Consider the following 15,859-nt stretch of genomic DNA (forward strand, 5'->3'; position numbering starts at 1 on the left):
TGCCAAGACTCAACTCATGGGCTTCCTCTTCCATGAGGTCTTGTCTGATGCTCCCAGCTGGTTGGGAGCAATAGTTGATTACTCCTTCTTCTGACCTGCCTCATAACACCATGGGAGACACTTCTCTCATATCTCAAGTCCTCAGTAAACCAGGAAGCTCCTGGGGACAAAAGCCATGTCTTATGTGCTTGATTCCTCCATAGACTGGGATGGCGACAAGCATGCAGTAGACACACAAAGAAAGAAACAACTAGAGGACAGTGTACAGAGAGATGACGCTTGACGTCACTTGAACAGCAAGAAACAAGCAGTTGAGGAGAAACATTTAGAAATATCCAAACTGTGCAGGTACTAGCAATCACAGTTGCAGCAGGAGGTAGAGAAGCAGGGGCTTCTGGGGCACGTCCCCTGAGCAATGGTGTCCTGGGCAAGGACAGCAACCTGAATAAAGTCTTAGAGATGAGAAGTAGGGGGAAATGAAGATGGGAAAATGAAGTTGGCGAGAAGGAGGGGGAAAGAAGGGTCAGATTCAGAGGGACTTCACCCCTGGAAAGAAGTTCACAGTCAACTACTGACAAGGCAGGGCCACTAATCTGGCCCCTAGGATGACGACCTATGGGTTGAGTGGAAGAAAAACATCTCACCCTTCTCACATCAGCTCGAGGCTTTATCTGCCTGAAGAGACCTTCTCTACTTTCTCTTCCTAGAACCAAGTCTTCCCATCCTCCAAGGTTCACACAAAAGCCACCTTCTCTGTGAAGCCAGAGACCAGAAACGAAGACACAAGATCTCATCTATGATACTCACAGAGTGTCAGGAAAAGTGCCTGAGAAGAAGGCTCTAGTAGAGCTTCAGTGACTTCTCAGTATGGAAAGATAATGCTGCTACACCATTCAATGAGACAGTATTTGCTGGAGCAGATGAACTCATGGTCATACACTTACTAGCACAGAGTGTAGGCACAATGGAAAGTAAAAAGGGGAGTTAAGGAAAGACTCGCTTATGAAGTAACAATCAGGGGCACCTGTGTGGCTCATTGGGTTAATCGTCTGCCTTCAGCTCAGGTCATGATCGCAGGGTCCTGAGATGGAGCCCCGTGTTAGTCTTCCTGCTCAGCAGGGAGTCTGCTTCTCCCTCTCTCTCTCTGCCTCCCCCCTGCTCATGCTGTCTCTCTCAAATAAATAAAGTCTTTTTTTTTTTTTAAATGTTGAGGTAACCATCAGTTGAGATCAAAAGGACTCATCCTACATCAATTTACATTTATTCATTTGAAAAATATATGAATGCCTGTTATGTGAGGGATACTGAATTCCTAGAAACCGGCTGTGTGGAGGGGAGGGGAGTAACAGGATGAGAACATTCTAGGTAAAAGAAACAAAATCTACAAAGAGGTCAAAGACAAGAGTCGCAAGATTGGGTCTGACTGCCCAGGAGGGGCGGATGGAGCAGAGAGGCAGGAAGGTTTGTGAGAGACAGGTGACAGGATGACGGCTTAAACCAGAGCTGGGGCAGTGACTCGGGTGGAGAGAAGGAGACGCATTTAGGAAAAAGGACAAAGGCAGGGTGTGTAGAGTTGGCTGGTGGGTGCACAGACAGGAAACCACAAGCATCCTAAGCAAACCTGGTTCTGGCACTAGGCCTCCCAAGAAGATAGTCATGCTCATTTATGGGGCCCGACTACATACGTGGCCAAGGCAGGAGCCACGACTGGTGGCCACAGAGAAGGCCACAGACCAAGATCACTGATCTCTCTATGGCTCCCCCCAGTAGGCTGGGTCTCCCCCGGCACAGTGGATTCTCCCAGCTGGCACTGCAGTAGGTAAGGACAAAGTGAGCCTGAACTCTTAGCCCAGAGCCCCACCCAAGAGACTCCATAGAACGTGCTCTCCAGGGATCATGTGGCTGAACATGGTAAGGTTTTGTACTTCTGAATACCAAAAGCCTGAGCCAAGTCCAGATTGTGAAAGACAGGCAAGAAGTAGGGGCTGGTGGGGTGTCAGGGGGTGGGGGGGAACGGAGCAGGGACAGCTAAGCTGGCTTACATCCTATGAAGCCCTAGAACACCGCCCATACCTAAACAGCCTAATCGGGATTTGACCTGTACTGAATTTCAGCTCGTACTCCAAAGTTCTAGTCCCCCAAAGGGACACCGGTATAATTAGGCAACCCGCTGGCTGGAGGTCAGATCAAAATCTCAAGAGAAATGAGTCTGGCAAAATATGCAGGCAGGAGGCAGAGTTCAAGGCCTGGCGTGGCTCCTCTCCCTCCTGCTAATGCCCAGAGTCTCCAGGATCAGCTAGTGTCCATGAGGGGAGCCTGACCCCACACAGTGAAATTCGTCTTTCTGGAGCAGGTCCCACTTGGTCCCTTCTTGCTCCTCCCCCCACCCCGTCTTCAGCCCCCTTCATCCTAACTACAGGCTGGAGGTAGGCAAAAGCCCCACCACACACACGCACACATGGGTGCACGTGCACGCCCCACAGGCAGAAGTAGCAGAGCCCTGGCCACATCCCAGTCAGGACACCCTTTCCCCAGTCTCGGCTGGACCTGTGCCAGTCAAGAATGACAGCTTAGTGGGAGAGCCAGCGATAAGCGGGCCCACGCAGCTGGACCTCATGCCGGGGGCTCCCACATCTCCGTTCCCAGGCCCGACCTCAGTGCTTGCAGCAGACTCCTCCATGCAAACACTCAGGAACCTCAAATACAGTTCACCAAGAAGAACTCACCTCTCTCCCTCAGGACCTGCCACTCCACCAGCACTCCCTGACTCCACAGAGGCTCCATAGGCCTCCCCATTTCCTCAGCAGGAAGCACCGGGTCCCTAGTGAGCCCTGCTCTCCCTCCCTCAGCGTCCACAGTTCCAAGTCTCTCTTCAGTTCCCCCCATCCCACTGCTGCGCTTCTTCAGCTGGTCTCACCTTCCGGACCCTTCTCCTTCTACACAACACCAGGGGGAACATCTTAACATGCAAAGATGCCCACAGCAGGCCCATCACCAAATACCCCTCCAGGTGAAGCGTGATCCCAGGGTCTATGATTCTGGCCTCTCCTATCCCAGCTCCCATGACCTCTCCCTCATCCTCTTTGCCCCAGCCATACTGCCCTTCCTCCCTCCTGGACATGCGTGCACATCTCCCCTCCTCAGCAGGCCTTTGCACGTGCTACTCCCCCAACTCCCCTCCGCCTGGGTCCCCCTCCCCTCCTTCAGGACTAGCTTATGCAAGAAGTCTTCCTTGGCCACCGCTGCTTCATGCCAAGCACTGTAGTTCCCAGGTTCTTGTCTATCATGTCCCTCCCTGCACTATTCAGTACCAGGGGGAACACCCTATCACCACAGAAAATTCTCCCAGACACTCTAGACCATAAGTTTCATGAGGGCAGGGACTGAGTCTGCCTGCCCCTCACTGTCACCCAGGGCCTGGCACACACAGGCAAGCTCCATGTGGGCTGAACAAGGGAAGGGGCAGCTGAGAGGGAAAAAAGGAGAGGTGGGCAAGTGGGCTGAGGCCCATCTCCTCTGTGTCGGGGCTGTGCTGGAGTGGATGTGGTCATTCCACTTGGGGCCTGGTCACTAAGGGAAGACATCCCATCTGGAGAAGCACCAAAGGCTGGTGCAGCAAAGGGAAGTGAGTTGCCAGGAAGAGGGATGTTCTTCAGCTGTCCCAGCCCAGAGTGAAGAGCCACAGTCCAGACCTTCCCTCAGCTGCTACCATCCCAGCCCAATCCATGAGGAAAATCTCCCACACCAAGGCTGGTCCTCCTCAAACCCTCTTTGGTGAGAGGGCAGCTGCAGCCACATGACATGGCCTCGCTCCCAGACAGACTAGGGCTAGGCTCTGCTGTGCAGAGTGAGTGCTTTGTGGCTAGCCCCAAAGCCCAAGCCAGTCAAACCCGGCCTTCAGGCTGGTTCAAAGCTTTGTACTCTGGATTCCTGGACTTCCCCGCTGCCTGCTTTCCACCCAAATTCCTGGGGTCTGAATGTTCCCTGAGTCTGTCAGAACACAGGTCCATGAAAGGGGCCAAGAGGTGAAGCAAAAGTCACAGACCCAATCCCCTACCAGACCACGGCACCCTAAACCACAACTGCCCCACCTGAAGTGGTCCTTCCATGACCAAGGGGTGCCCCTCGCTGGCCCAGAGCCCTAGGGTGGGCTGCCCGGGAAAGATACAGCCCAACAGTCAAGGCAAGGTGCCAGCTCCAGTTGCCACAGTATTGTTAAAAGTCAACTGTCTCCCAGGGAGGTGGTTACACGGGTGTTTGCTTTATAATAATTTGTTAAACTGAACATTTCTGTATGTGTTGTATTTCACAATTTTTTTAAGACTTAAAAAAAAAAGGCAACTGTCTTTGTGGAATGTAAACCCTGGTGAACGTCAAAACTCAGACCAATGCCTAAATCACCACCCAGGATTCAGCCACCAGCAAGAGCAGCCCCGGGAGCCAAGCACCCTAGAAGCCCACTCTGCGCCCAGGGCCTGGCAGCTCCAGGCCTATACTTGCTGGGGAGAAGGTTCCGCCGACTCCCAGTTAAGTGCCTTGGCAGGAGGAAAAGGGAGAAACAGACGAGCACACACTGCTCTCGAGATGGCACTCACCAGCCTGACGCCTTTTCCACCACTCACACAGCCTGCCAGCCTCTGGACCCCAGGACCCACAATACCCAGAGAGCAAAGTTAAGGATGAAGTGGGGTCTGAGAACTGGTTTTGGAAGAGAGAGTAAAACCACACAGAGAGCAAGCAGTTCACACGATGGCCAGCACACAGAAGAGCTCCACATTGGGGCATCTGGGTGACTCGGTGGTTAAGCATCTGTCCTCAATCCCCGGCTCAGGTCATGACCTCAGGGTGCTGGGATCGAGCCCTACATCGGGCTCCTGCTCAGCGGGAAGCCTGCTTCTCCCACTATGCCCCCCTCGCCCCGCTTGTGTTCCCTCTCCCGCTGTGTCTCTTTCTGTCAAATAAATAAATAAAAATCTTAAAGGAAGGAAGGAAGGCAGACAGGCAGGTTCCATCTTACTACTGAAAGACGCACAAACTAAATCAGCAATGGGATGCTGTCTTCACCCAACATACCAGAGATGATTACCAAGAACGATAAGACAGGAGAAAGCAAAGAGCCAGGATAAAAGCCCTCTCACAAACCAAAGAGCGGAATATAAACCGGTCACCTGGCTGAGGGCAATCAGGGCTATCTGCCAATGTCGGGGCTTTGAACACCCATCTGGTAATTCAACTCCAAGGAAACATGTGAGGAAACAAAATGACTGGAGTGCAAAGACGTGGGTACACTGGTATTCGGAGCAGCACCCTCTACAGGAACAAAAAATTGGAGGCATCCTAAATGTTTGATGCATAAGTTGTAACATAACGGAAAACTGGGCAACATGTTAAAAAGAAAGCAGAAACTCTTAATTTATTATTAAAAGATGCCGCTTGATCTTTGCCCAATGTTGAGGGAAGAAGACCAGTTAGAGAATATTATGGTATAGTCTATACTGGGATAGTATGATCTCATGTATATTCACGAAGTGTAGGGGCAGGGGCTTACAAGTATGAACAGTTCAGCCTACAGAGGCACACAATTCATAAAAGCAAAACTATCTGGAAAGATAAATTGTTGATCAGCTCTACATGAAGAGGTGGATTCTGAGGGAGGTTCAATGACCTTGGACTGTTCTAATTTTTTCTTATTTTATCAAAGAAGTAATAAAGATATCCCATTAAAATAAAGCACTAGGTAAGAAAAAACAGGCCTAAGTACACATGGATACAAAGAACAGGAAAGGAGCAGACATTTCTCCAAAGAAGACATCCAGATGGCCAACAGATACATGAAAAGATGTTCATCATCACTTATCATCAGGGAAATGCAAATCAAAACTACAATGAGCTATTACTTTACACCTGTCAGAAAGGCTAAAATCCACAACACAGGAAACAACAGGTGTTGGTGAGGATGTGGAGAAAAAGGAACCGTCTCGCACTGTTGGTGGGAATGCAAACTGTGCAGCTTCTGTGGAAACAGTATGGAGGTTCCTCAGAAAGTGAAAAATAGACCCACCCTATGACCCAGCAATCTCATGCCTAGGTATTTACCCAAAGAATACAAGAACATGAATTCAAAATGATATATGTGCCCCAATGTTTATAGCAGCATTATCCATGATAGCCAAGATATGGAAGCAACCCAAGTGACCACTGATTGATAAATGGATTAAAAAAATTGTGATATATGGGGCGCCTGGGTGGCTCAGTGGGTTAAGCCGCTGCCTTCGGCTCAGGTCATGATCTCAGGGTCCTAGGATCGAGTCCCGCATCGGGCTCTCTGCTCAGCGGGGATCCTGCTTCCCTCTCTCTCTCTGCCTGCCTTTCCATCTACTTGTGATTTCTCTCTGTCGAATAAATAAATAAAATCTTTTAAAAAAATAAATTAAAAAAATTGTGATATATATACACAACGGGATATTGCCAGCTGTGAAAAAAAAAAATGAAACCTTGCCATTTGCCATAACATGGATTGAGCTAGAGGGTATAAGACTAAGCAAAATAAGTCAGTCGGAGAAAGACAAATACCATATGATTTCACTCATATGTGCAATTTAAGAAACAAAACAAATGAGCAAAGGAAAAAAAATAAAGAGACGGGGGGAAAGCAAACCAAGAAACAGACTCTTAACTCCAGAGGACAAACGGATGGTTACCAAGGAGAAGGGTGTGAGGGAAATAGGGGATGAGGATGGAAAAGCACACCTGGGATGAGCACTGGGTGATGCTGGGAAGTGCCGGGTCACTGTATTGCACCCCTGAAACTAACACAACACTGTATGTTGACTAACCGAAACTAAAACAAAACTGTAAAAAAATGAAAGAAAGAGAGAGAGAAAAGGAAGGAAGGACAAACAAACGAACGAGGGAGGGAGGGAGACAAGAGCGACAAAATTTGGGGAACTAGGAAGCAGGTAGATGAGAGGAGCTGACTTAACAGACCTAAGCAAACTAAATCCTAAGTCAGCAGTGAGGAAAGCCAAAAAGCCACCTGATGTTCAACCAAGAATTACACAAAGCCTTAGGAATTACAGGCACCGGGGACCAGGGAGAGGTGGGGCGTGGAGCAAGAGGGCGGCTGAAAGCCCCTGTGATCAACTTTTAGGTCTAGAGATCCCTCTCCAGCTCCCCGCAGCCAGGGGGCTGCCCCTCACCTTGCGGCAGAAGACTGGAGGATTATTTTCTCTGAAGGGCTACGCAGAAGATCTCTAGTTTGGGAACACCAGGTTCAGTTGAGAGCAGGGATACCACACTGAAAACAGGGGAATTAAGCATGGGTTTACACTCGGAATGTTAAGACCCCCTTGATTGATTCCCCCATCAGATTCTCAGAATGCTGGCAGCATGGTGAATGTCCTCAAAGCTGCAGGATGGAAGAGGCTTCTCTGGGTTACCTAGCCAGCCCTAAAAAAAAGAAGAGTCAGAAGTTCCCCCAAAAGGACTGCTTTTCTGTGCACAATGTACACACGCACACACCTATACCAGAGCTTCCAACCCACTTTTTAGTGAATGTGAATAAACAGGCAAGTATTATCAGACATTAGAAGAAACTGTCTAATAAGAAAGAAGACAAAGTAAGCAGAATAAAAAAGGGAAGAGACAAAGCAAGGAGAGTAAAACTTTAAAGAGTAACAGTTAGTGTAGTCAAAATATGATTCCAGGAAACTAATAGATTGCTACAGAGCAACAACATGCAAAGAACCTAGGAGTTCTTGGAAATTAAAAATACAACAGTAGTGGGCGCCTGGGTGGCTCAGTGGTTAAGCCTCTGCCTTTGGCTCAGGTCATGATCTCGGGGTCCTGGGATTGAGTTCCACATCAGGCTCTCTGCTCAGCGGGGAGCCTGCCCCCCCCCGCCTACTTGTGATCCCTCTCTCTCCGTCAAATAAATAGATAAAATCTTTAAAAAAAAAAAAAAAAACGACAGTAGCAATGAAAAATTCAGTAGAAGGAATGAAAGATATGGTTGAGAGAATCTCCCAGAAAGAACAGTAAAAAGAAGGCTAAAGAGCGATGCTGCTAGGTTCAGCATCTGAATGATCAAATATATCAGTTACTAGCACAACAATGATAAATAATAAACTGCAACACGTCAGTGGAGTCCAACAATAAGAATGTTCTGCGTATGCATCTGGGATGGTTGCTGACCTTGCCTGGGGACGTTTGGCTCTGCTCCATGTGTCTCTCATCTTTCTCCTGGAAACAGTAGGTTAACCTGGGTGCGTTCTCATGGTGATGACAGCAAGCAAAAGCAAGCGAACTCTATCACTCTATAAGTGACTTTCAGACCTTTATCTCTGTTATGATTACAATATCCCATTGGCCCAGAGCGAGGCACAGGTCTCAGCTCAGAGTCAGAGAAAGAGGGCACGCTGCATTACACTGCAAAGGATATGTTCATGAGGAAGTGGTTGTTCTTGCAATCGACCATGTAAGAGTTTGGCTTTTTTTAAGACAGAAAATAGAAAAAATAGGACGATATCACAAAATAAATAATTCCAATACACTTCCTAAAGCTAAAGGACATGATTTTTCTAGACTGCATAGCTCACCAAGATCTTAGCAAACAAAAGAAAATAATATCATACCAAAAATCACACAAAATATTAATTTCAGGTCACTGGGAACAACAAAAAGTTCCTAGAACCCTCTAAAGAAAAAAGCTACAATAGGATTCATTCAAAACTCGGAGAACCAAAATGACGTCTGGATTTTCAAAGGCAACTTCAAAAGCTAAAAGACAATGGACAAAGACCTCAAAATTCTTAAGGAAAATACTTTCAAATTAGAATTCCATACCCAACCAAACTATCACATTAATTATGACAGGAAAATTAAGAGTTTATAACATATACAAGGTTTAAAAGCTTCACCTCTGAGGCATGTTTTCTTAGGAAGCCACAGAGAATGTGAAGCCAGAACAAGGGGTAAAACAAGAAGTACAAAGACACGGGACACAGGGAACAGGAAATCCTACTCAGAAGAGAAGAGAAGCCAATTCTCAGGGTAATGGTGAAGGAAAAGTTCAAGAATATAGACATACACCCAGCACAGAGAACAACAAGTCCAGATCAGGGCAAGTCAGAAGGTTCCAGGAGACACTTTCTCAGCAAGAAAATCCTGGTAAAATATTTGTGCGCTGAATATACTGAGAGGAGATCTGTGTAAGTCGGGGGAAATATGGAAACAAAACAGTGACAGATGCACAGAAAATTAAGCAAATACCAACAACGATTAATTGTGGCGAAAACACAAGGTTCTTTAGCCAAAGGGAAATACTCACAATTTCCGAGGACATAGGCCAAATAATGTAAACACTAAATACTGATCTATCAAAACATCTATTACAACTGCCCTGGAAGCACGGGGGCGGGGAGGGGGGTCAAAGTATGAGAGGGTGTGCAAGCACATGTATGTGTATGTGTGTGTGTGTGTGGTGTGTGTAAGTGGACAAGAATGCTCACTTTCTACAGTGAGAAGTCAGTAGATAGTGATTAGAAGTAAAACATTAAAAAAATAGCAACACAAACATGTTTTGTAGAATTATGGAAATAGATACTGAAAAAGATCAGTTAAAAGGGTTGAAAATGATTAGTTCTGGGATGTGAAACTGAGGACAAATGAGTATATAGGTGGAAGACGGGCTTCCTTTCATAACAAGTGTTATGTAAGCATTTAGTTCTTATGCTAGTGTACAACTTTGGTAACAAGTGGAAACTAAATCTGAAAAGGAAAATTGCCCCCCCACCAAAAAAAGGGGAAAGAAAACCCAGAGAAACCAGTGTGCTTGCCACTGTCAAGAGCTCAAAAACCAGCAGGTAAGACATCCATCCATGCCAGGCTGAGGAACAAGTGGAGGATAAGGAAGCAAGTCATGGGGGCGCCCGGGTGGCTCAGGTGGTTAAGCATCTGCCTTCAGCCAAGGTCATGATCTCAGGGTCATGGGATTGAGCCCTGGGCTCTCTGCTCAGCAGGAAGCCCGCTTCTCCCTCTCTCTGCCTGCCACTCCCCCTACCTGTGTGTTCTCTCTCTCTCTTTTTCCCTCTCTCTCTCTCTCTCTGTCAAATAAAATCTTGAATGAAAGAAAGAGAAGAAGAGAGGAGAGAAGATGAAAGGAAAGGAAAGGAAATGGAAGAAAAAAAAGGGGAAAGGACTGAATTCTGAGCAGCCATGCTGGTAAAGACTTCTGAAAAGCAGGTGATCGATAATTTCCAGTATAGAGTAACATGCTCCAGAATTTTTCTATTCATCTCAAAGAGCCCTTTCAAAATATACTACTTGCAAACAGTATTTGAAAAAAATGAAAAACTGGAAACATCCCAAGTGTTCATCAGTAAAGGACTTAAATAAATTGCAGACTATCCATCCAATGGAACACAAAGCAGATGTCTGAAAGGACCTAGCGTTTTGTGTGCTGATGATGTGGAAAGATGCCCAAGACATGTTATTAAATGAACACAGTGAAATATGTATCATATGCGTCCATTTGTGAAAGTAACTGTGTGTGTGTGTGTGTGTGTGTTTGTCTACATATATTTCTAGAAAAGAATGGTGAAGCTTTATTCAACCATCTATCAACAATGGGTATTTCTGGGAGATAGACCAAGGGAACTGATACTTTCTATAGTCCATTCATATATTAATCAAATATTTATTGAGCACCCGCATATGGCATGTGCTATAGTACTTGGAATTTTTATCATAAAAATCAGAAGAAAATAAACAAGGATTTGGAAATAAGAAAAAAACAAGGGGCTCCTGAGTGGCATCTGAATCTTGGTTTCAGCTCAGGTCGTGAGCTCAGTGTCGTGAGACTAAGCCCCACCCCAGGCTCCATGTAGTCTACTTAAGATTCTCTCTCCCTCTCCTTCTAGCCTTCCGCAGCCTCTCTCTAAAATAAATAAAGATAGATCTTGGAAAAAAAATTTTTTTAAAGAACTAAGAAAAAATAGGGACTAAAATAGTTGATTAAAATTTGTTTTCATTTTATAAATAAAATCCCACCCAGAGGATATGGAAGGATGTAGGAGCCAATCAACCAAGGCTCAAAAGGGACTGTTCCAGAAAGTTGGGAGCCTGTAGGTGGATCCTTCCTCCACTTTCTGAGCCGGGAGCCTTTGCCACACTGGAGAGTGAACAGCACCAGCCCTACAGTCGGCCCTGTGGGAGCAGGGCTCTCCATCTCCCGGGCACAATAGGACCGCACACTGGAGACTGGGACACTTGGCTGGGACCAGAAGAGGGACCCAGTCAGCCTGATCCTGGTGAGGCCCGTGTGCTAATCACTGCTGCATGAAGTGGGGATGTTCTCTGGAGCCTAGAAGCCATCCCTCACAGTCCGTAGGAAGCGCCAAGCTCCCTTCCAGTCTCGACTAACAGAGCTCCCCTGGCAGTGGGGTTCCAGACTCCTAACAGGTACAGGCAAGGGATGCCCCTGTCTTCAACACACAGCGATGACTGAAGCAGCACAGGCCTGAAGGAGCAAGTCAGCCAGCCCTGGGCTCTGCGGTGGGTACTGTCTGACTCAGGAAAGGCCCTCAACCACTCCAAACCTTGCACGCCACAATAATGACACCCACCGGCGAATTCACTGGAATGTGTCACACAGAGTAGCCAGCACAGTGTCTCATGCGGGGAGGTGAAAACGTGAAAGGATGGCAGTGCCGGGTAAAAATACAACCGCAGAAGGTTCCTGACTGGAAAGGCAGAGCGCTCTTACTGGAACAGCCTTCCACAAGCGCACATGAGGAAGTGGGGATGCGTCCTTAAACCACAACAGATGATCTCCCAAGAGAGACGAGGCAGGGCAGGAAGGCTCCACAACTGAGAGACAGGTACTATGATCCTCATTTTGCAGATAAGGAAACTAGGGTTCGATCTAACTTCCCCAAGGTTACCAAGGTTAGGAAATGAATTCTGCCTCTTAAAAAAAAAAAAAAAAAACAATAGATGTCGCCTCCAAAGCACCATTCCAGCTGAGTGCGGGAGGACCTCATGCTACTATCAGAGAAATCCAAATTCATGTGAAAATACTGAATCCCTTCTTTTTTTTTTTTTTAACCAAATAGACATTTTTAAAATTGATAATCCATAGACCAAGTAAAAGAGGTCAAGAAGCAGGCATTCTCAGCCTCTGCTGGTAAGAGTAAACAGAGTAAAAGAGTAAACAGAACCTTTCTGTGAACTGATCAGCAATATGTGTGACCAAACACCCGTGCTGACTTCACAATAGCGGGAAATATTTTCAATGGGCAGAAGTCTCCCACTCAGTGATTCGACTCCCAGCATTTCCTATAGTGACACCTGCACAATCAAACCAAGACATTAAGGGTGTTCACCACAGCCCACTCTGTCATTTTTTTTGGAAATGATATAGCTCCACCGTGAAGCTGTTGGGTTGACGTGGGAAGTTGTCCAGAATACACTATTAAGTAGAACAATCACTTTTCACACTTTTATGAAAGTTCTGAATCAGGGGTGCCCCTGGGGGGTTCAGTCCACTAAGCATCTGCCTTTGGCTCAGGTCCTGGCATTGAGCCCCTCGTCAGGCTCCCTGCTCAGTGGGGAGTCTGCTTCTCCCTCTCTCTCTGCCCCTCTCCTCCATACATGCTTTCTCTTGCTCTCTCTCTCAAATAAATAAATAAAATCTTAAAAAAAAAAAAAAGAAAGAAAGTTACCAATCAATTATATTAAAGACTCACATGCACACACACACACACACACACACACATAACTTCTGGAAGGATCCTTAAGAATATGCACGGAGGTAGGGACGCCTGGGTGGCTCAGTGGGTTAAAGCCTCTGCCTTCGGCTCAGAATATTCACGGAGGTTATTTCGGAGAGCAGAGGTTGATGGGCTTCAAGTGTTTGCTATATTCCCTCTTGCACTCTTTAAACGTTCACCATGAATGTGGTAACTTTAAAAGCACCCACATGATGTAAGCCAGAAAATCCACTTCTAAGAATTTAATGTGTCTTGCTCTCCACCAATATTTCCTGAATAATAAATGTGAGCAGAGATCCAGTGATGCGGACGTTCGCCCACATGAAGGGAGAAGAAAGGAAGAAGCATCTTACATATCCATCCACAAAGTATGGTTCCAGCCAATGCAAGCAGGAGTGCAGCCCCTGGGAAGATGGTCAGGAATGTCCACCAAGACCCACACGCATGGCCAATACAGCAAGAGCAACATCTCAGTCACAGAAATGTTGTACAGTCAACATGACCCCGCTTTGGGTTTTGTATCCAGATGGTGCTATTATTAAGCTCTTTTCCTTTGTATTATCATTCTATAATAATCACGTGCTTCTTTTCAATAATGAAAAAAACTTCTCTCTTATAAATGCTAATGCTAGAGCAAAGTCTTGCATGAGAAGCTTGCCTCTGTATAAAACTGATAGTTTCCATAATCTCAGTAGTGATGAAAAGACCATCACCAATGCAATGAGACCTGACACTCCCAGCATGTCCGCCGGGACCAAGGGAACGAATGGTGCCCCAGGTTTGACAATGGGCAGTGCCCATTTTTTGGATGCGGTCTCGAAATACATGCTCCCCAACTCAAGAGTCCCTATCTTCCTGACCCCTCGAGCCTGAAGGAGGCCAGAAGGCTAGGGAACTAATCCCAGGCTGGGACCATGGCAGCAGAGTATGGTACCGCATCAGGAGTGCAGGCTAGTCCTGTTCTGGCACGTTGGGGAACCTTTACAAGGGCCACGTCCCCTCTCTGATGCTATTGCTTTTTTTTTTTTTTTAAGATTTTTATTTATTTATTTGAGAGAGAGAGCACATGTGCAGGCGCACAGGAGTGGGTTGGGGGGAGAGGCAGAGGGAGAAGCAGACTCCCCACGGAGCAGGGAGCCCAACTCAGGGCTTGATCCCAGGACCCAGATAATCAGGACCTGAGCTGAAGGCAGATGCTTAACCGACTGAGCCACCCAGGTGCCCCTATCTTTTTTTTTTTCTTAAGATTTGTTTAGTTGAGAGAGAGAGAGAGCAGCAGCAGCACAAGCAGTGGGAAGGGGCAGAGAGAGAGGGAGAGAAGCAGACTCCCCGTTGTGGGTCTCAATCTCACAACCCTGAGATCATGACCTGAGCCAAAATCAAGAGTCAGAGGCTCAAGTGGCTGAGCCCCCCAGGCATCCTGATGCTATTATCGTCACAGACGGTGAGAACTCCTGTTCTGGCTACCTCGAAATAGGGCTGACAGAAGGAGCAAAAGAGAGGCCTACCACGTGCCAGGCACTGGTGGGGTACGTGCGAGCGTGAAGCTGTTCCTCATAGACTCCAGGCCTGACTCTCACAGAGCCAAGGCAAAAATCTGGAGATGCCCCCCGGGAATGGGCTAAGGTGGGTTTCTAGCCCCCCCCACACACACACACCCGCATCCCCATCCCCACCCCGCTGTCGAGCGCTCAGCCACACACACCTGCTGTCCCCTCCCCGACGCATCTTTCAAGGAAGTCAGAGTCCAAAGAAAAGCAAACCCCTTGGGCGGCTCCTGGAAGCAACAGTAGCCCTACTGTCCCAGTTGTAAGAATCCCTTTGCAAAGAAAGTTTTTACAAAGAGAAAGGCAAAGAGAGGAGTGGGGGAGGGTTAACGACAGCAGAAGGGCAGAGTAAACCATTTCAAGTCCTGACATAGGCAAACTGGTTCTTAAAGTCACCTGTTTCTGAACAGGAACGCAAGCTCTGTCCCGTCATGCCACACAGCTGGGGCGCCGCGCACTGCCAAGTAACTTACATAAGCTCATGAAAACCCCATTCTTTTGAGCTCCTGTTTGTGCAAATAGTGTCAGGGGCGCATCCGAGCGCTACGGCCATCCATCATCGCCCGTGCGTTTCCCAGGCTGGCGCTGACTCACCTGGGCCCGAACCCATGCTGTGTACACACCACCCGAGCTCTGCGGGCTGCAGGCAGCGTCTGTCACCTTCCAGCCTCTGGCCACCTTCTTCCCCACGTATCAGTCCCACAAAAGCTGAACTAATGATGACACAAACCTGAGCATTCAGAGCGAGAGGAAAAGGGCCCTGGAGATGGAGAGGATGTGTTCTGTGTTTACTTTGACCGATTGCAACCAAAGCTTGGGGGTTTGGAAACCACTGCCCTGCCCTGAAGAGAAGAGAGCCAATGGGCTTGAGACATCCTTGTACACCCGCCAGCCCAGAGCGAAACCTCAAAGGGCTCTTTTGCTCAGCTCCCATAGCACAAGGGACCCTGGGACTCTAATAATCCATAGTTAGCAACTATCAAGTAGCTGTAAGCTGCTCTCCCAGCCAGTTACTTACCCTCAAAAAGAAATTCTTTTCTAGAAGTCCACTTAAAAAAGAAAAAACGCACACATACCCATTTGCAGCCTCAGAGCCCTGACCCAGGGGACAAGACGGATTCAGCGGCACACACCCACTGGAGCCTGGATCCCGGAGACGATTCGATGCCTTGATTTTACACCACAATGAGCACCAGGCAAGCCCCATCTGTGTCTGAAAATGAGGTGCATTTGCTGAGTTACATATCTGATATGAGCTCAGATAAGCAAACGGTAGGATACATCCCACTAGGACACTTACAAAACTTCACACCTTCAATTCTCTGCGTATATTGATCTTTGCTATTTATGTACAGAAATAAATACAGACGCATTCAGGCACACACGGCTAACGTACAAAATCTGGGTGATGTGAACGCTACCCAGACTGGAAAGTGTTAACAAAAATCTGCAACACGGTTCTCACTAAATCAACACCCTTAAAAATCAACACTTGCTGCTTCCGTGAGTTCCTGAGCAACAAGGCTGGGTCGGTCTCCTTGG

At 47.4% G+C, this 15,859-nt stretch overlaps 1 long non-coding RNA gene across 2 annotated transcripts in view; it reads right to left on the bottom strand.

Moving 5' to 3' along the window:
• LOC309862191 overlaps window positions 1–15,103 on the bottom strand; it is a 205,509-nt gene extending 190,406 nt beyond the window's left edge. The window contains exon 1 of one of the 2 annotated variants that reach the window (XR_014310346.1): window positions 15,048–15,103. This is a non-coding gene — a long non-coding RNA (uncharacterized lncRNA). Of the gene's footprint in view, window positions 1–14,911; window positions 14,993–15,047 lie in introns of those variants that run through there. The other variant, XR_014310347.1, reaches the window with a different exon arrangement.
• Between the last annotated feature and the right edge of the window lie 756 nt (window positions 15,104–15,859).

Source organism: Mustela nivalis (genome assembly GCF_964662115.1).
Source record: "Mustela nivalis genome assembly, chromosome: 3".
NCBI classification, from domain to species: Eukaryota; Metazoa; Chordata; class Mammalia; order Carnivora; family Mustelidae; genus Mustela; species Mustela nivalis.